This window comes from Silene latifolia, chromosome 9, assembly GCF_048544455.1.
Source record: "Silene latifolia isolate original U9 population chromosome 9, ASM4854445v1, whole genome shotgun sequence".
NCBI lineage: Eukaryota > Viridiplantae > Streptophyta > Magnoliopsida > Caryophyllales > Caryophyllaceae > Silene > Silene latifolia.
The window spans coordinates 200,834,391-200,856,111 of record NC_133534.1 but is presented as its reverse complement, the minus strand read 5'-3'; positions in this window follow the sequence as shown (position 1 = coordinate 200,856,111).

Below are 21,721 nucleotides of genomic sequence, written 5' to 3'. Positions count from 1 at the left end.
TTTTTTGTACTTCTCTTGTATTTTTATGCAGTAAAGTAACCCCGTGTTGTGTTTTCAAAACTGTGGTGATCCATTCGGGGATGGTGAGCAGTTGGTTTAGCAGGTGCAGCTGGTCTTGATGCTTGTGGGGCTTGGAAGGGAATCGAGTCTTCACGCTACCGAAGTTGATGTCACCGACACTCATGCTTAGTAGTCTTTATAGTTATTCAAGTTGTATCTTGCCACACTGTTCCACATTGTAAAGTCTTAAACTATTTAGTAAATGTTTTTTTATTGTTTATTTGATATACTACCTCGGGCAACCGAGATGGTAACACCTTCATACACTAGGGTGGTCCTTGGTAAGGCACCTTGGTGTACGGGGGTGTTACAAAGTGGTATCAGAGCGACGATCTTGGAACCTGAACCAATGAACCAAATGAATATAGGGTGTTAAATTAAAATGAACCTGGTATAGGGACAGGATTAGCACAGCCGGTTTGGTGGAGAGGACCCGGGAATGACACGGGAGTCTTCCATAGGTACGGAGTTGACCCTAGCTTTTGGAGACCACCAGAGGAGACCGAGTTTGGCTGCCTCGCGGGACCGTGGAGAGCCAACTATGGTAGTCAACTAGGCGGCGGAAGCTACTCAGCTGAAGATTTTCAGGGAGTGGGTACATCTGGCAGCGGAGATGGTGAGGAGATTGAGGAGGGTGCGAATATGTGATTTTCGTTGTATTTTTGGATTTGTTTCTCGGTTTGTTGCTGGATATTTGCTATACTTAGTCGTACTCTTTTATTTTGGATGATTGTAACTAGCCATAAGGCCGCTACTTGTTTTCACGTACTACGTTTGAGACTTTTAGACAGAAACATTGAGTGGGCGATGGAGTATATCACTGTCTGCAGGTATACTCTTTGGTTTGTGTGTTTTCGATGTCGAAATTTGCATTTTGACCTGGAAAACTGACATACTTGACCGAGTATCTCTTACTCGACCGAGTACTTTATGATACTCGGCCGAGCACCCGGATAATACACCCTTCGTTATTTGGACTTGTTATGAACTTAAATAGGCAACTGTTTTGGTACGTGTATGCTTCAATCCCTTAGTGATGTGTTTGGACGTCGTGAGATGCGACTTGTTTATGTGATAACGATATACAGTTGAAATATGAGATACAGCGGTAATAGTAATGTAACACCCCCATGCTCCAAGTGCCTTACCAGGACCACTTAAGGCATGGGAATGCTACCATCTCGGTGATGTGGAGCGATGTCGTCGGGTCACATCCAATCAAACACATTTATAATACTCAACAAACAACTAGTTAGCGGCAAGTCGAGGTCGATCCATGGGACGGTGTGCTTTGGGTTCTAAGTCCATCTATCTCAATTTATGTTAGTGTCACAATTTGGTTGGGTTTGTAGTTGTGTTCTAAACTAATGAAAGGCAATAAAGTAAACAAAGGTGTAAACAAGTATTAAAGAGTACTAGGATATCATGGGTTCATAGGGGATTCATGGGAGTTGATCATACAAACATGTTTCCTACTAGATGCAATCAATTATTGTTGTGATGGATTGAGTTGGGTTATATCTTACAATCCTAGGAAGGTTTGGGTCCCGGAGCCGAATCGATTAGATTGTACAACACCTACAAGTCGACTTAATCTTCCCTACTCAACAACATTCATGGTCTAATGAGACTCGACTTGGTTTATGTCTTACAAGTCTCGTTGAAAATATAAGAGATGGTAGTAAATGCAAGGATTCATAGGCTTAGCATTTCATCAAACATAACATGTGAATGAGTTGAGATCATAACAAGCAAGCAAATAAACCATGAAAACATATTAATTTAAGCATGAATCATTCCCCATGTTGGTTTCCCCTAATTACCCACTAATCCTAGCTAAGAGATTACTCACTCATGATCAAGTTTAACATGTTAATAAGGTTGTCAATCATACTAACAAAGCCAAACATGATGAACAAGTAATAAAGATTAACAATAATTAAAACAAGGATTAAGGGATTATACCTACTAATGATTCCAATAATAAAGCAAGAATAATAGAAGAACTTGATGATTGATTGAGAGGTTGTCAATCTCCCAATAATAACCCAATAATCTTCAATTACCCAATAATAAACTTGAATAATAAACTTGAACAATAATTAAGGAGAGATTAATGTGTAATTCGTGTGGAAAGATTGAGATTAATCTATTCTAAACTACTCCTAATCTAATCTAAGAGAGATTTCTAATATGGAGGCTCTCTACTCTAAAACTTCATGGTTTGATTATTACAAAATGGGGTATATATAGTGGAAATTAGGTGGGATGCATTAGGGTTAACTAAGGGCTAAACTAGTAATTACACTTTTTAGATTGAGCAAGGAGGAGCCGGTATTTTCCGAGGGAAGGGCGTCTTGCTTTGTAACTTGGAGAAGGGGAAATCGCGTTGTAGAGGAATCCGGGCGGATTAGGGTCGGGACGGGCGGATTCTGGCGATGGAACCCGAGCGGATTGGAGAGAATCCGGGCGGATTGTGGAGATGGAATCCGAGCGGATTGTAGGGAATCCGGGCGGATTGTGGCAGGGTAATCCGGGCAGATTTGGGTGAAGACGGGCGGATTCTCTTCCAGCGAAATTTCTTGTTTTCCCCATCCAAAAGACGGGCGGATTTGGGACAAGACGGGCGTCTTGGGGGAGACGGGCGGATTTGTCTCGGGACGCGCGGATTCCCGAACAACTTCTTTGTTTGACCTCGGATTGTAAAACGGACGTCATTTTCTCATCCGGACTCCTATTGGAGTGATTCAAAAGCCTAGATTGCTTGATTTTTCGACGCCGTTCCATCTAGCATATTTTAAGAGCCAAAGGAGCAACCCTTGGTTCGGTTTTTGAGCGATTTCTTCTTATAATGCCTTCCCTCTCGTCATTCTTACTTTTAACCCTTTGATCCTTCTACATACACTTTATTCCTACATCTTTGGTCATCATTCTTGCCTCCTCTTCATACTAGTCCATCTAATATCATAAATAAGCTTCCAAATATGCACGAAAGACGGGAATTTCCGCCTCATTTATCTCCTTTTCTACAAAACATATGAAATGCGATAGATAAGCAAATAGGAAGGTTTTGACGGATAAAATGGTCATAAAATGTTATAATAGTATGCAAAATAGGCTCAATTAGGGGACTAAATGTGCGCAAATAATGTTCACATCAAATATCCCCAAACCGAACCTTTACTCGTCCCGAGTAAAGAGGTGACTAAAACTAGACCTTTATTTAAACTAACCTACTAATATAGCCGATATGAGACAATTAGCGGGTCTCACTCCGCCCCTTCAACTCACAACAAGACAACCATGAGGTAGGATGCCTTCTTGCAAGGCAAGGTGGGCTTGCCAAAATGGCGATACATCCAAGCATTAAGCACACAAAACAAGTAATGGATGCATCTACAAAAGAATAGCCACTTTCCTCATCTAAGTGGCGGAAATTATCTAAAGGGGAAGCAATTCAAGGGTACACACTCCTTCATAGATGCAATTTCTTCAAACTACTAAGCCTAGAAGGATACCAATAAATCACCTCCAAGTTGTGTCAAGCTAGGGTACCTTTGTCCTCAATCGTTAAATGCTTTTGTCAAGAGTAGACTCCCTATGGTGTTAGAAACACTGGAGGATCGCGAAATTCCCCCTCTTGCCTAGACAAGAAGAAGGGTCGTCCCCTCTCTACCATGCACAAAAATGGATACGATGGATAAAGGGATCGATAGATATTTGAGTTTCTTTTGGGAGTTTGCTTTGTTGTTTTTCCCCCCAATTTCTTGTGGCATATAACATTTGAGAACACTTTCTTTTTGCCATTTGTTTTTGATTTTTGGCAATTCAACACTTGAAAACTTTTCAACTTTTTGCATTTCTTTTGAACATTTTCAAAGTCACCCCATATGTAGGGAGGGTGGCTTATATTTGAAGCTTTAGGAGTTTTCATTTTTGCTCCTCTTTTCATTTGATGCATTTTTTGCAAACTTTTTCTTTTCATTTCATTTCTTGAACTCAAATTGATTGCTTTTTGTTTTTGTGCCCATTCCCTTTTGTTGACAAAATGTATGGTAGAACATGGATGAATGATGGATGGATGGATGTATGCATGGTTTCAAGGGTCACCTTGGAATAAACGGTAGCCAAGGAGTTATCACACCACAAGGTACTCTTGACTAGGCCTTAATCCATGGGTCAAAGGATACTAGCATGACACATCCTAGGGTGTTTTACAAGTATTCTAACAAGCAAAGTCTTAAGAACAAAAAGCATCTACTAGGGCATATATACACTTGTCAAGCTTCCTAAGTAGACGGTTTCGCAAAATTTTTCTAACATGCAACTACATGCCATGATGCAACTAGCATATAAACATCCTAATGCATATGATTCTACCAACTAATATGACATACAAACTAAATACAAGTCCTAGGTTCACATTGTTATACCGCATCAATCAAAATAAAGCCACATAGTCATTAACATAAAGAGGAAAAAAGGAGATTGGAAAGATCATACGATGCGGTCTTCAATATCCTCATGTCTCGGATGTGGCGTAGTCAATCAATGTGAACAAGGATAGACAAACAAACAATATATACAAGACTACACTACAAAGGAAATGAACATGTTTTTGTGTTTTTGAATTTTTCAAATTTTTATGGTTTTTGATTTTATGAAATTAAAGAACATATTTTTGTGATTTTTTTTGAAATTTTTCAATTTTTATGCATTTTTGGAATATAAATTCCCATCCCCCACTTTATTTTGGACATTGTCCTCAATGTACATGTAGGGGTAGGAATAAAAAGGAAAACATGTTTTTGGATTTTTGATTTTTTTTTTTTTGAAATGAAGTACAAATGCAATATGATATGATATGAATGAATGCATGCTCTAACTAAATGCAATTTTACATGTCATATATAACAAATGAATGCAAACTAAACTATATTATATGATGCATGTTTTAAACTATGGTCACTTATGATCAAACCTCCCCAAACCGATTTAAACACTATTTCTTGTGTAGAAAAGAATAGGATTGGTCATTAGTGACTATGCATGAATTCTAATCTATATGCAACTATCTACATGAAATATATTACAATGCAAACTATACTATATGAACTAACTAATGTAAATGCAATATGAAATATAATACAAATACAAACTAAATGTAAATGTATATAACTAAATGCAAGAGTAAATATAATGCAAAGTTAAAAGAAAGGGTATCTTACAAATGGTGGTTTGAGGGAGGACTCCACCAAACTCATTCCTTGTTGCCATGGTAATTGATATTATCCATGTTGCTCAATGCTCTCAATAATCGGTCAAATGCTTGAGCACAATCTTCAAACAAGCATGAATATGTTTGTTCCAATTTTAAATAAAGCTTTGCCAAGGGAGCTTGTCATTCATTCTTGTTTTCACCTTGCCCTTGGCACTTGAGCTTTTGAAGTGCTTCAAACCAATAAGCCCATGATTCTTGTCAACACAAGGTGTGAAGTATGGTTCATGTTCATCCGGAAACTTCCACTTACCACCTTCTCTTTCACTTTCCGTGATGATGATAGCATTTGAATTTGTCAATCCTTCAAGAGTAGAAGGAGAATTCTCATGGCATTTATGATCGAGCTCCTTAGAAGTTGTCATTGAGGGTGCCAAACTCCCACAAGTAGCTTCTCGAGCAAGCTTCTCTTTGAGCTTTTTCACCAAGTAGCTTTTGTATGATGTTTTGACCTTTTGAAGAAGGTCCACCATATCTTCTTCAACAATCATTGGCTCCATGGTAGGTGTCAAGTAGTCTTCATGAGAAATAGGGAAAGGACATTCTTCTTCATGGTAGGGTATCTCAAATGTCTCAAGGATAGGCTCCTCAAGCAAGGTGATATTACATGTCCATCCCTTAGGCTCGTCATCATCGCTATCTCCATAAGAATCATAAATGGGGGCTTCATTCTTCTTCATTAATTCTTCCTCCAACACCTCAATGTTCACATCAAATGATACACCCTCATACTCACAAAGGCTAAGAGTATTTGACTTACTCAACCTCATGTCTTCATCATCAAATACCACACTTTCATACTCACAAGAGCCCAAAGAGGTTGGCTCTTCCCACTCTTCATCAAAGGTAACTCCTTCAAACTCACATTCATGGTCAATGTCCAAAGAGTGGTGGGGGGTGGTTTCTTGGGATTCTCTCATTTGGGCAATTTGAATCTCCAACTCCTCACCTTGGGCAACAATGCCTTGAAGAACATTGTCCCTTTTTTGACTCTCTTCTAGCATTTGTTTGAAGAAGTTTTGTTGATCTCCCATCATTTGGAGAATCACATTTTCAATGGGTTCATCTTCTTGTTGTGGGTGGGTGTGAAAGTGGTTGTATTGTGGCAATTGAAATTCATTATGAAGTGGGTATTGGGTGGGTGGTTGTTGTGGATATTGGATGTGGTGATTTTGGTATGAAAAATTGGGGTAGTGGTTGGGATTTTCATTGTACAAATAGTAAGGTAGGTTTGTGTTGACTTGCTCCTCAAACTCCCCATACCCATAGTCATACTCAAAAGATCCACCACATACTCCATATGTCAAATCTTGAGCCATCATAGCTAAGACAAGGAAACAACTACAAGCATGGAAACTACACAAAAACGGTAAGAACAATCCTTGAGGAACAAGTTCCTCAAGGTGAAAGCACAATTAAAATAGACAAACAAGTAAGAACTTAATCACATAGCACCATCCCCGGCAACGGCGCCATTTTGATGTGGAGCGATGTCGTCGGGTCACATCCAATCAAACACATTTATAATACTCAACAAACAACTAGTTAGCGGCAAGTCGAGGTCGATCCATGGGACGGTGTGCTTTGGGTTCTAAGTCTATCTATCTCAATTTATGCTAGTGTCACAATTTGGTTGGGTTTGTAGTTGTGTTCTAAACTAATGAAAGGCAATAAAGTAAACAAAGGTGTAAACAAGTATTAAAGAGTACTAGGATATCATGGGTTCATAGGGGATTCATGGGAGTTGATCATACAAACATGTTTCCTACTAGATGCAAGCAATTATTGTTGTGATGGATTGAGTTGGGTTATATCTTACAATCCTAGGAAGGTTTGGGTCCCGGAGCCGAATCGATTAGATTGTACAACACCTACAAGTCGACTTAATCTTCCCTACTAAACAACATGCATGGTCTAATGAGACTCGAGTTGGTTTATGTCTTACAAGTCTCATTGAAAAGATAAGAGATGGTAGTAAATGCAAGGATTCATAGGCTTAGCATTTCATCAAACATAACATGTGCATGAGTTGAGATCATAACAAGCAAGCAAATAAACCATGAAAGCATATTAATTTAAGCATGAATCATTCCCCATGTTGGTTTCCCCTAATTACCCACTAATCCTAGCTAAGAGATTACTCACTCATGATCAAGTTTAACATGTTAATAAGGTTGTCATTCATACTAACAAAGCCAAACATGATGAACAAGTAATAAAGATTAACAATAATTAAAACAAGGATTAAGGGATTATACCTACTAATGATTCCAATAATAAAGCAAGAATAATAGAAGAACTTGATGATTGATTGAGAGGTTGTCAATCTCCCAATAATAACCCAATAATCTTCAATTACCCAATAATAAACTTGAATAATAAACTTGAACAATAATTAAGGAGAGATTAATGTGTAATTCGTGTGGAAAGATTGAGATTAATCTATTCTAATCTACTCCTAATCTAATCTAAGAGAGATTTCTAATATGGAGGCTCTCTACTCTAAAACTTCATGGTTTGATTATTACAAAATGGGGTATATATAGTGGAAATTAGGTGGGATGCATTAGGGTTAACTAAGGGCTAAACTAGTAATTACACTTTTTAGATTGAGCAAGGAGGAGCCGGTATTTTCCGAGGGAAGGGCGTCTTGCTTTGTAACTTGGAGAAGGGGAAATCGCGCTGTAGAGGAATCCGGGCGGATTAGGGTCGGGACGGGCGGATTCTGGCGATGGAACCCGAGCGGATTGGAGAGAATCCGGGCGGATTGTGGAGATGGAATCCGAGCGGATTGTAGGGAATCCGGGCGGATTTGGGTGAAGACGGGCGAATTCTCTTCTAGCGAAATTTCTTGTTTTCCCCAGCCAAAAGACGGGCGGATTTGGGACAAGACGGGCGTCTTGGGGGAGACGGGCGGATTTGTCTCGGGACGCGCGGATTCCCGAACAACTTCTTTGTTTGACCTCGGATTGTAAAACGGACGTCATTTTCTCATCCGAACTCCTATTGGAGTGATTCAAAAGCCTAGATTGCTTGATTTTTCGACGCCGTTCCATCTAGCATATTTTCAGAGCCAAAGGAGCAACCCTTGGTTCGGTTTTTGAGCGATTTATTTTTATAATGCCTTCCCTCTCGTCATTCTTACTTTTAACCCTTTGATCCTTCTACATACACTTTATTCCTACATCTTTGGTCATCATTCTTGCCTCCTCTTCATACTAGTCCATCTAATATCATCAATAAGCTTCCAAATATGCACGAAAGACGGGAATTTCCGCCTCATTTATCTCCTTTTCTACAAAACATATGAAATGCGATAGAAAAGCAAATAGGAAGGTTTTGACGGATAAAATGGTCATAAAATGTTATAATAGTATGCAAAATAGGCTCAATTAGGGGACTAAATGTGCGCAAATAATGTTCACATCACTCGGTTACCCGAGGCAAGGTATATCGAATAGACAATAAAGAAACATACTTTATTAAACATATTTAAAGGCGATACAAGTTCAAAACCAAAACTGATAAAGTAAAATACAAATGTTCCTCAAAACTGTCAAACTAACTAAAACAATGTAAAAGAATGTTTTGACACAGCGGAAGACTTCTAAACAGCTCGTGATGACTCAACCCAGCTATCCCATGCACAACAACTCATACCTGCTCAATATCTGCTCACCATCCCCGAATGGATCACCACAGTTTTTAAAACAATTAAACGGGGTCAGTACTAATTACACAAAACAACACAGCTGCAATAAAACAATACTACAATCCAATCCAATCTACCAAACTCCATCACATCACCACACACCTGACTACACACTAAAGTGTGTAGCCCTGCCAGAATACTCATCGCATCAAGTATTCCACACCGCCAGTGGGGGAACGCAGTCGTTCCCACCTAAGCCCCGCTCATCTCATCCGAGCGATAAACCCAATTTCCTAAATGTGCACATCCCTTATGTGGCGGGTTCCACAGAAGAAAAATCAAGGGCGTGAAGCCACTCTCGCAAGTGACTCCACTCAGCCAAGGACGCACCTCGCAAACCACATACAACTATACGACGATCAAAATATACTATCAACAATCATCAATTCCAAATTAAATACTAATACAATATTTAACAACAACAATTAACCACCAACAAAACCATGTAATGAATATTAAGTAGGGAAACCTACCTGGAATAGCAATCACACGAGACCGTCACAGCAGCTAATCAAAATCTTTCATGTACGAATCCTCCTCCTATAACACATAATCACATAATTAACACCTAATCATCATAATACACCCAAATCCCTCAAATCTACCCAATTAGGGTTTAAACAAACTTATCAAAACATTATAAAAACTATATAAGAAGCTTACGCTCGACACAACGATCACAACGACGTAAAGGACGAGACAATCCGATAAACCAAGCCTTGGGATTTTCTAATATAATGCGATGAATGCGAAGCACGTAACTCTTTTCTTTTCTTTGAAAGGTTTTTAGAAGATTAAAAGTGATTAAGCAAAGTGACAGAAACCCTTTTATATTAATCTCGCAATATTAACAAAACCCGGCTAAACAACCCGTAATACGCACTTACTCGATCGAGTAAGTGAATTACTCGATCGAGTGCCCCTTACTCGATCGAGTGTCACACATACTCGATCGAGTACCCACCACGTCAGCTACTGTTTTGCGTAAAAAGATACTTACTCGACTGAGTAAGTCCCACTCGATAGAGTACCCATAGACATAGAAAACCGTAGTATTACAGTCTTACCTCCTTAAAAAGAACTTCGTCCCCGAAGTTCAACCCATAGGCAAAAACAAAACATACTATCTCCACTCCGACACAACAACATAACCAAAACTCAAAACACACTCCCAAACAACACTCAAACCAACTCAAAGCAACTACTAACTGTACTAAAACCAACATAAAACATACAAAAACCTCATGCGACCATCTCCTACCCCCCTAAAAGAAACATGGTTACGTCCCCGTAACCACACATACCTCATCAAAAAGAGACGGATACTGCTCCCTCATAGTCTCCTCCGCCGCCCAAGTAGCCTCCTCAACCTCATGGTTAGACCAAAGAACCTTAAGCAACATCGTTTCCCCATGTCTAGTTTTCCAAACCTTGCGATCAAGAATCTGTTTTCGCACCTTAAGATAAGACAAGGACTCATCCAACTCTATGTTCTCTACCTCTAACACATGTGAAGGGTCGCTCACATACTTCCATAACCGAGACACATGAGACACATTATGCAATCTATCCAAAGCCGCTGGCAACGCTAACCGATAAGGAACCTCACCCACGCGATCCAAAATCTCATATGGTCCGATAAACGTCTGGCTCAGCTTCCCTTTCTTACCAAATCTCATGACCCCACGCATAGGAGTCACTTTTAAAAGAACCTTGTCCGCAACCTGAAACTCTATGTTACGGCGATGTAAATCTGCATAACTCTTTTGTCGATCATGGGCCGCTTTTATCTTTTGTCTGATCAGCTTAACCTGTTCTACCATCTCCTGTACCATCTGTGGTCCTAAAACCACTGCCTCAGCTTTATCATCTCAGCAAGTCGGACTCCTATACCTCCTCCCATACAAAGCCTCAAAAGGTGCCATGACAATACTCGTGTGATAGTTGTTGTTATACGAACACTCAATCAGATCCAATCTCTCCTCCCAGCTACCACCAAAATCTATAACACAAGCTCGCAACATATCCTCCAAAGGCTTGATGGTCCTCTCTGTCTATCCATCTGTCGCAGGATGAAATGCATTACTCATCTTCAAAGTAGTTCCCATCAACTCCTGCAACTCTTTCCAAAACCGTGATATGAACCTCGCATCTCCATCTGACATTATATCCTTAGGCACCCCATGCAAACGAACCACGTGCTTCCTATAAGCCAAAGCTAATTGTATCTTGGTCCAGTTATCTTTCATCGACACAAAGTGAGCTGACTTGGTCAAACGATCAACTATTACCCATATCATGTTATTACCCTGTTGACTCCTCGGCAAACCCACTATAAAATCCATAGAGATGGACTCCCATTTCCACTCAGGTACCTCGGGAGACTGAATCTTACCTTGTGGTCGTCGTTGTTCTCCCATAACCCTATGACATGTCAAACAACGATCCACAAACTTAGCTGTTTCCTTCTTCATTCCAGGCCACCATAAAGTCTTATTCAAATATTTATATAACTTGTCGCCGCCTGGATGTACCGAATATGGTGTGCAATGAGCCTCTGTCATGATCATCTTCCTCAATTCCTCATCATTAGAAACACATAATCTCCCATCAAATCTCACATTGCCATCTGTATGAATAGGGAACCTAGACACTGTCCCTTTCTCTACTCCAGCTCTCCACTCCTTAGTCTTAGGATCCAAAGCCTGTTTCCCGCGAATATCATCGTAAGGATCTGGCTCCACTGTCAGGTCTCCTCTATCATCCCCTTTTTGTATAATATGTATTCCCATCTTCCCCACCTCATCTCTCAATCTCATCAAAGACATAGTTGTGCATAGAGAATGCACACTCTTCCTGCTCAAGGCATCTGCAACCACATTAGCCTTCCCTTCATGGTAGATAATATCCATGTCATAATCCCCAATCAGCTCCATCCACCTCCTCTGTCTCATGTTAAACTCCTTTTGAGTGAAGATGTACTTGAGACTCTTGTGATCTGAAAACACATTAAAGGCCGCCCCATAAAGATAGTGCCTCCAAATCTTGAGAGCAAACACAACTGCACCCAACTCCAAATCATGTGTCGGATAATTCTCCTCATAAGGCTTCAATTGCCTAGAAGTATAAGCAATTACTTTCCCGTTCTACATCAACACACACGCCAAACCATTCTTTGAAGCATCTGTATACACTTCAAAGTTCTCACACCCTTCAGGTAATGCTAAGATTGGAGCTGTGGTCAAACACTCCTTTAATGTTTAGAACGCCGTCTCACAACTTGTAGATACCCATTATCTGCTGAGACTCCAACAAACACCCGATGATTACCGGACTATAATATGTTTTGGAATCGCGGCGTTTGATCGACAGTTTGTGTACAACTTTACGTCGGAAAACTTAAAACGATTTCGAAAATAAAATATTTCAAAACATTTCAAAAATACCTGGAGTGTTTAATGCACGACGACGGGGTCGCAATGACACTAACTAGAGTCAAAACCGACACCGGACCAAAAACCGACTCAAAAATTCAAATCCCAACTCCAACAACGAGTCAAACCGAGTGAACCACCAAAAACAAAACATTTCAAATATTCTACCTTAAGTTTCCTCGGATTCATGTTGGTCAAGTACCAAACATGTGACTACAAAACCTAGGATAGAACAAAACCCATTTGAGACTTACGCGAGTGTCCGCCCCCTCTTTTCTCCCTTAAAATTCTCGACTCGACTTCTTAAGTCACAATCCGACGCGTATTTACGACCCACCGATCGTAAATACAAGCCTTACACATTGTTTGGTACCGTCATAGTGCATTAAATCACTTGACCGACTATTTCGACCACTACACCATCACTAATATTAAAACACGCTTTTTACTTACCAAAACGGTTTTAAACCGAGTTTTTTCCGATGAAACAAGTTGTTACACTTACGTCGGTCACTCGCCATAACCAAACATGTACGTATGAGGGTGTAAAAATCCTCTTTTATTATGTTTTCATTTGTTTCATGACTATAACATGCTAACACGTGCATAACATGAACCAAAACATGGAATAAACGAGCCAAAACTGATTTTCGGCCTGGGACAGAATGTTGGAATATGTGTCCTCCGACAATAATGCGATCACAACTGTCGATCATGATGATCACATGTTTAAATCTCGTTTTTTAAGAATACATGTGGGATGTAATATTTTACAGTCAACTGGTTCACACATATCGGTAATGATTGGCTGACTAGAGTTTGACATTACTGTCATGCGACGGTGGTGATCAGTTGATCCCCTTAGGTCATACCTAAAGGGTAACACTCTTAATTGAATATTTAATTGATCGTATGACGATACGAGTTAATTAAATTACTTAAAATTGACGGACGATTTTGGAAGTAATATTTACGTGTCTCATTGTAATTTGATTAAATAAGATACGGTCTAAGTAATCGAATTGTTTTATTACTTAGATGAAATTATTGTTTACGGAAACAAATGAAACGGAATGAATAAATTATTATAAATACAAGATGTTGTGATTTATAAATTGGTAAACCATTTTGGTACAAGTAATTGTGAATTACTATGTTAATTTTTATAAGTGACATATTTTATTAATATGTTGATTTTTAATGGTTAAAAATACATTTTATATATAAGATGTCATGAAATGTCATGAAATACATGTGACATATTGACAAAATCACAAATAAAATGGACTCATCCATTTTATGTGTGTGTACCGAAATGGAGGGAGTATTTAGGATGAAATTGTGTTGATTATTTCTAAGTGGAAAACATAATGATAATGCCTACATATAGCCTCGCATACATAGCTTTCTCTTGGGAAGAAAAGGTGAGCATGCATTGGGTTTTCTCCTCTCCCCATTTTCGGTTTTCCTATAAGAAAAGAGCAAAATTTTTTTTGCTTATTTTTTCACTCACACACTACATGCAAAAACTAGTGTGTATTATTCATTTAACATATCTCTCATAAAACTTATAGAAAGATATATAAGAGACAAAAACTCCTAAAATTCTTCCTCACTCTTGGCCGAATATGTTGGAATATGTGTCCTCCGACAATAATGCGATCACAACTGTCGATCATGATGATCACATGTTTAAGTCTCATTTTAAGAATACATGTGGGAAGTAATATTTTACTGTCAACTGGTCCACACATATCGGTAATGATTGGCTGACTAAAGTTTGACATTACTGTCGTGCGACGGTGGTGATCAGTTGATCCCCTTAGGTCATACCTAAAGGGTAACACTCTTAATTGAATATTTAATTGGTCGTATGACGATACGAGTCAATTAAATTGCTTAAAATTGACGGACGATTTTGGGAGTAATATTTGCGTGTCTCGTTGTAATTAAGACACGGTGTAAGTAATCGAATTGTTTTATTGCTTAGATGAAATTATTGTTTACGGAAACAATTGAACTGAATGAATAATTTATTATAAATACAAGATGTTGTGAATTATAATTGGTAAAACATTTTGGTACAAGTGATTATGAATTAGTAAGTCGATTTTGTACATGACGTATTTTATTAATACGTTGATTTTTAATACGTTAAAAATACATGACAATTTTACATGTCTTGTGACATGTGACAAATTGAGAAATTGACAAAGACAAAATGGAATCCATTTTATCTAATATGGACCGAAAAATTGGAGGGAGTATGGTGTTTAAATTGTGTTGATTAATTGAGTGGAAAAGATAATCATTCTACCAACACCTAGCCTTGCATGCCTATATTCTTGATTAGAGAATCAAGCCCATGCATTGGCTCCCCAATCCCTCCTTCCACCGGTTTTTGAGAGACCAAATAGAGAGTTTTTCTCTATTATTATTCATTCACAATTCACATGAAATTTCTAGTGTAAGAAATTAAAAACTCTCTAAGAAAAACTAGAGAAATAAAAGCTCCCAATATCTTCTTCTCTTAACCGAAAATAAGAGTCAAAAATTCCATTTTTGGGTCAATTTTATTTAGATTAATATTGTTCTAATATTAATAATATTAATCTTATTAAGAGGTTATCTTGGGTATTATTCATTGGGAGAGATTCTACTCTTGAATCTTGGTTCATCCATTTTAGGAGAGCTCAAGAAACAAGTGAGTAGGAGAACTCATTTGTGCCCAATAAATCCGAAATTTCCAATGTAAGAATGATGATTTCTTCTTTATATTTTACTTATGTTTGCATGCATAAGATCTAATCAATTTTATGACTAAATTAAATTGGAACATATAAGAATATGTTGAGTATAATGAGATATAGATTTCTAAAAGAATAAACAAGAGTACCAACAATATTTTGGGTCAATTTTTAGTAAGATTAATATTGTTCTAGTTCAAATAATATTATTCTTTTAAGGGGTTATCTTGGGTATTCATCTTTGGGAGAGATTCTACCTTTGAATCTTTGTTCATCCATATAAGGAAAGCTCAAGAACAAGTAAGAAGGAGATATTACTTGTGCCCTTTGATCTGAAAATCATATGGTGAGAAAACGATTTTCTTATCTCTTCTTATTTAGTTTGCATGCATAAGATTTGTATTTAATTTTATGACTAAATTAAATTGTAAAATATATGAATATGTTGAGTATAATGAGATATAGATTTCTAACAAGTAGTATCATGAGCCTTGGGTTGTTTGCATGCAAATCGGTTATTGTTTTTCCGAGTTATAAGATTAACAAACAAAACTTATAAATTTGTGTTTATTATGATATATCACGAAATATATTATGCATGTTAAAGTTTCTGGTCCTAAAATTTTTTTAGGATATTTTAGTTTATTTATGGATTTTATTGTTCATTTTTAATAATAATGGCATTAAAACGTGATTTTTATGATAAAAATGTCATTTTTGGACTAAAAATAGCTAAACTTCGATTTTTCCAGTGGTTTTTGGATATGTTTTCACATATCTTATATATAGATGACCTATAATTGTTCATAATTTTATGAGTTCTTATACTCGAAATATGGATATTTCAAGATAAAATCTAATTTAAATGGAAAGATAGGTTAATATGAGTAATATTTCGAATCTGGTCATAGAAATTTAGTATGTTGTCACATGAAATTTTAAAAGATGTGTGTAAAATAATTGGATATAAAGAAGTCTTTATGCATGATTTATGAATTTTTGATGAAAAATAACATAAATAGTGACTTTAATTAGTGAATAATTGCTAAAACATACTTCATGACTAAGGAAAAACGTCACATGTTGCATTTTGTCTCTTATTTCAGATCTAAAATTGAAAAGTGGATAAATATAATTTTTCTCATATTTTATGGTTATAATTGATAAATCCGATAAACCGCAACATTGTTTTTCTTGATAAATTTCGAAATTTTTAACCTAAGTTTTTGAACATCATGAGTGTCATGGTATTTTTCCAGAATGTTCATGAGTTTAAATTTCAAATTTTGAAATTATTTGAAAGTTTTATGATTTAATTTGAAGTTTATGGCAAAATTTTGTATTTTAAGTCCATTTATGAACAATTTTAAGAAATATAAGTTAATTATTGTCAATATGTTAGTGGAGACTAATTTTGAGTCCTAAGTTGGTTAGGGTAATTAACTTGTACATAAATATGAATTTATGTAATTATTGTGATTTTAAAAGGTTAAATCACGCAAATCCGTAAAAACCGATTAATATACGATATTGGCTCCTTAAAGGCGATTCAGCATAAAATTGGGCATGTTCATACATATTATAATGCTGCATTTTATTAATGATTGTCATAATTTTATTTTATGTAATTTTTGAATTATGTAATTTTGCTTAGTATGGCCTTAGTTTTAATTGATATTACCCGAAATGTATGGGAATATCGATTCGGTTGTAATTTATTGTGATCTCGTATCACCGTTTTGTAATTTAATAGATTTATTTTATTTTAATTAAAAATGTATAATAGGAAATTATGTAATTTGTTATGTAATTTATTTATTCCGGAGATCCTTGAAGACGGTGCCACTCGAGAAGGCGGTCCATTAAAGAATGTTGCCTTGAAATGCGTGCCAAAAGCGAAGTTCAAGGGACCAAAGGAGTTGGTTTCCGAATTTGTAATAGTTTATTAGATTTACTATTTTTAGGAAGGCCATACTAAGATTTAATTTATGCTTTGCATTTTATTTATATGTTGCATGCATCACTAAATCGCCATAACTAAAACATGCATTATCTTTTAATCGAGTTTATCGACCGTGTCAATTACAATTATCATAGTTCACCGCTTTAGTTCACTTAAAACGTGATAGATAATAAATTGACATGACCTCTCGCTAAAAATAAACAATTGAGACATAGCCTTACCAAAAAGTAGATACCATGAAAACCTATTTCGCGAGGGAGTGCACTCGGCCACCCCGGGGTACAAACCTTGTTACGTAGGGGATGTGGGTGATAAATGTCTATCAACCGAATTCATGTTGATGAGGGTTTCATCGGCTACCCCGTGCCCAAGTTAATGTGAATTTGGATCATGGACACATTTATTCGAAATTTGGGTTGAACTCAACAAAAGTATTGATAAGGTTTTCATCGGCTACCCCGTGCCCTTGTCGGATGTGTTTTGGGCTAAACATAAATGTTAATGTAATTTTATCGACAGAGAGTTCTAAAAGTAGAATCGATTAAAGAGTTAGTCCACCGAGTTATATTAATAAGGGTTTCATCGGCTACCCCGTGCCCAAGTTAATATGAATTTGGATCTTGGAATCATTTATCATAGTTGGGTAGAGGTCACTATGTAAATGCTTTACTTGTTATTTACAAGTATTAATAAAACGATAAATGTTAAGTTTTCCACTATTCCGTTATCATATTGTTCTATTTCTTTGCCACAATTTATATATGCTATCATTTCGATTTTAGTTCAAAACTCCATTAAAACATCGTAACTAAAGACAAATATGAATTTTTCTTCTAAAACCTCGAATTATCCAATGTAAGGATCTCTTGTGAAGAGTATAGATGGAAGTTATTTGTGATCAAAAGGGTTTTTGATTCTTGACTAACATATCTACTTAAAATTATTTCTCATATGCTTAATTGAGTTAAGTACTATGAAACGTTAAATTATTTTGGTAACTATATTTGTTGGAAATCAAAATTGACCAAAATACCGCAACCACTTCAATGAAAGTTTTAAGACTAAACAAACGAATGAAGAGTAGTTTTCATGAAATTAAATTTTGTTTCTATAAGCAAAGACTCAATGGAATGAGTGAGAGCATTCTCTTAAACCGTTAAGAAAAAGATAAGGTTCTAAGAAGTAAAATTAGAATGGAATTGATACAAGGTAATGTTAAAAGTAAAGTTATTGTGAATAACGATACTAAACCTATCAATCCCGACCGATAAAGTTTCAATTGTCTTAATTGTTGGACACTAGAAAGGAAACTACCCCAAATTATTGAAGAATCAACAAGTTAGTTATGGGACATCTAATGGGACCTTCTTCTTTAAATGTTTATTCGATTAAACATAAATTTTGCTAGTACAACTTCGTCAATATTAGAAACCAGTGGAGGTTTTCATCATTGTATTCGATAAATAAGATGTTTAGAATATGACGACTAGCAACAATGATGTCGAGAGATAGAGTCATTGTGTACTCAATCTAATTTTGGGTTTATATTTATACCTTAATTATGACTATTAAGTGATTAAACTCTAGATAAGAATATAATTTTGTTAAGATACAAAAGAGGTTTCACTTTTGTAACCCTCTACACCACGATTTGATGTATGGCTAGCCCATTATCAAGGTGATTATATTCTAAACAAAACTAGAATGATATATCATGTAGATGATGCAAAACTCAAATTGGTAACCCAAGATTAAACCTTAAATTCTCAAATGATGAATGCAAAGAGTTATCGAGTACTCTTGAAACCATTAGATTGTTAATGGTATATGCGTATCTTGTATTCAAAGCAAGATATCTCGTGCTTTTTGGTTGAAAAGGAGATCGAGGTTGTAAATCATTGATACAGAATAGGTTGACCATTTTCTTTTACCATCAATTTAAGTTGACACCAATATGTTTACTTAATAAGGTAAAAAGAGAAATCTTTGAAGAAGTTCAAAGAGTTCAAAGAATCACGATTTAGTCGTGATGGGATTATCAAAGTGAAGACTTTGATATAAGCCAAAGGAAATGTGATATAGTATCACAAATTAATCTCTCTTAGCACGCATTATGGGATAATGTGTGGTTGGATAAGAAATCAAACGCTATTCGATATGGTTTGGACTTCGATCAAGTTACTTTGAGTTAATTGATCCTTTTGGGGATTTTATCATTTTGTCTAAATTATTTTGCCACTAATTCTAAAACGAATCATATGAGATATGAAATGGTAAGGTACCATGTTTGTAAGTTTTCAAAAGAAACAAATGCTCATTTTTCCTTATTATAATCACGAGTACAACGGGTTTGTGGCTCGTGATGCTGTCTTTATAAAATACAAGTTTATTTCTAGAAGACAGAGTGGGAGAAATTATTCAAAGAGCCACAAAGAATGTTATGCCACAAGAAACTGGTCTTTCTTGGCTACATGAGACGTTTTGTGTAAGACGTTGTTTCTTCAAAACCTAGGAGGTTAAAGTCATCACTTGTTGAAGATGATGAATTAGTGTTACTTTTAGAAAGTAAAGAACTTGCAACTTACAAAGAAATTGTTTGATTCAAGTTGATTACTTCTGGAAAGTAATGAACATATGACTTACATGAGAGTGTTTAAGTCACAACTCAATACAAGGCTTAGTGCCATGAAAATCCGAAATAAATTCCAAGTGAATTGTTAGATATCAAAGCTTGATTGGTTGCAAAGGGTTTTGCACTAGTTGAAATGCTTAAGTCTATTTGGATCTTCTTAGGGATTGTGTTTCATTATGATGATATACATATAGCAAGTGAATCTAAAACCCACTTCTTCAATTAGAACGGATGTATTCAATACATGTCTTGAGTTTTGTAGATTCTTGCAATCCTAAGATAATGTGAAACTTAAGAGAGGGTCTTAAGTAGGACATCAATGAGTTGGAATAAATGTTTTGATCATGTTATAAAACTTTTCTCGATAAGTCGAGAAGTTGTGTTTATACATTGAGTTTAGTGGGAGTTACGAAAATTTTAATTAGTCTTATATGTGGATGACACATTGATCATTGTGAATGATTTAAGACTTATGGAGTATTATAATACATCTTTAATATCCAGATTTATGGAGATAAATCTACATGATATTAGCGTCAAATAAGTCTTATGTTGATAAGATTCATGATTAGTTCAATCGAGTTGAACATGTTTGATTAATTCTATTTGCTTCCGCTGCCGGATCAATTAAATGGGTAATGATGTACAACACTTCATATACTTTGAGTATGATGAATTGTTTCAAAATCGAATTTAAGTAATAGTTACCAAGCAAGCCATAAAGATTACCCTTAAGTGCTTGCAGAAGCATTAAGGATGTAAAACAAAGTGTTTTTGATGCAATTTTGTGTAAGGGTGTTACACAAATGACAATTGACAATTGAGATTGCGCATGGTTTCCGACAAAACCATAATCAAAACACATCAGGATAGTTAAGATACCATTGTGGCTATGTTATTTAAGAAATAGATTTTCTAGAATCGTTCTAGGCAATAAAGAACAATGAGAAATATTTACAACGGAAATTGAGTACACTTGCAATCATGTGATGTGCAAGAAGGATGAGTCCCGCACACTGTGAAAACAGTGGGAGCTATTCTAAGGCTAGAGGGCCTATGTCTTGATTGGATCTCGACACGTACTCATAAAGTTTTGTAATGCAAATGTATACATTACAAAGGAAAACGAGTATGTAGTAAGGTTGAGTAAGGTACAAGAAATTGATAAAACCTACTAACCAAAGCCTTCTCATAGGCTTAACATGATGAGTCATGTCATTTCAATTAAATTGAGATGAACAACTACATTCAAGATCAAACTGGATTATAGAATATGAAGTAGTAATCAGGCATTGACTATTCATATGTGATAATCGCATTTGTCGTTCGAGTTTTACTTTAAAACTTTTTATTATACTTTGTTACATCCAAACGGGTTGTAGAGACAATATTGAACCCCTTTAAAGTGAAACCGGATTAACATGGTATTCGCCCATAGTCACTTGTATGAGGTGACGTCTCGAAGTGACTAGAGTGTGATGCGATTGATGGCAAGTTCAAGTGCCATAGAGTCATGTGAGATGACTAGTCGATCACATAGGCAGATTGTTAGGAACACTTTGTTGGGTTAATGACCGCTTATAGAGTTCTGGCAAATTTATATAGCCTGGTCGTGGCGAGAGCTACTATAGTATTCTAATGAGTCGATTCTTTTGACTAAAGACTGTTCGCCTAAGGTGGCACAGTTTCAGATTAACTTTGATTTGTGTTACTACGACCTTCGTAAATGGGGTCAAATGGGCATATTTTGTGTTATGATGGTTGTGGCTAGTCGAAGGGAATAAGTGCGATAGGAATTGTCCACCCCTTGTCAGGGTTATAACTGTGGGTTAATATCCGTATACTACCCCTTTAATTGTAGGACTATAACGTAAAATTTACATGTTAATATAGTC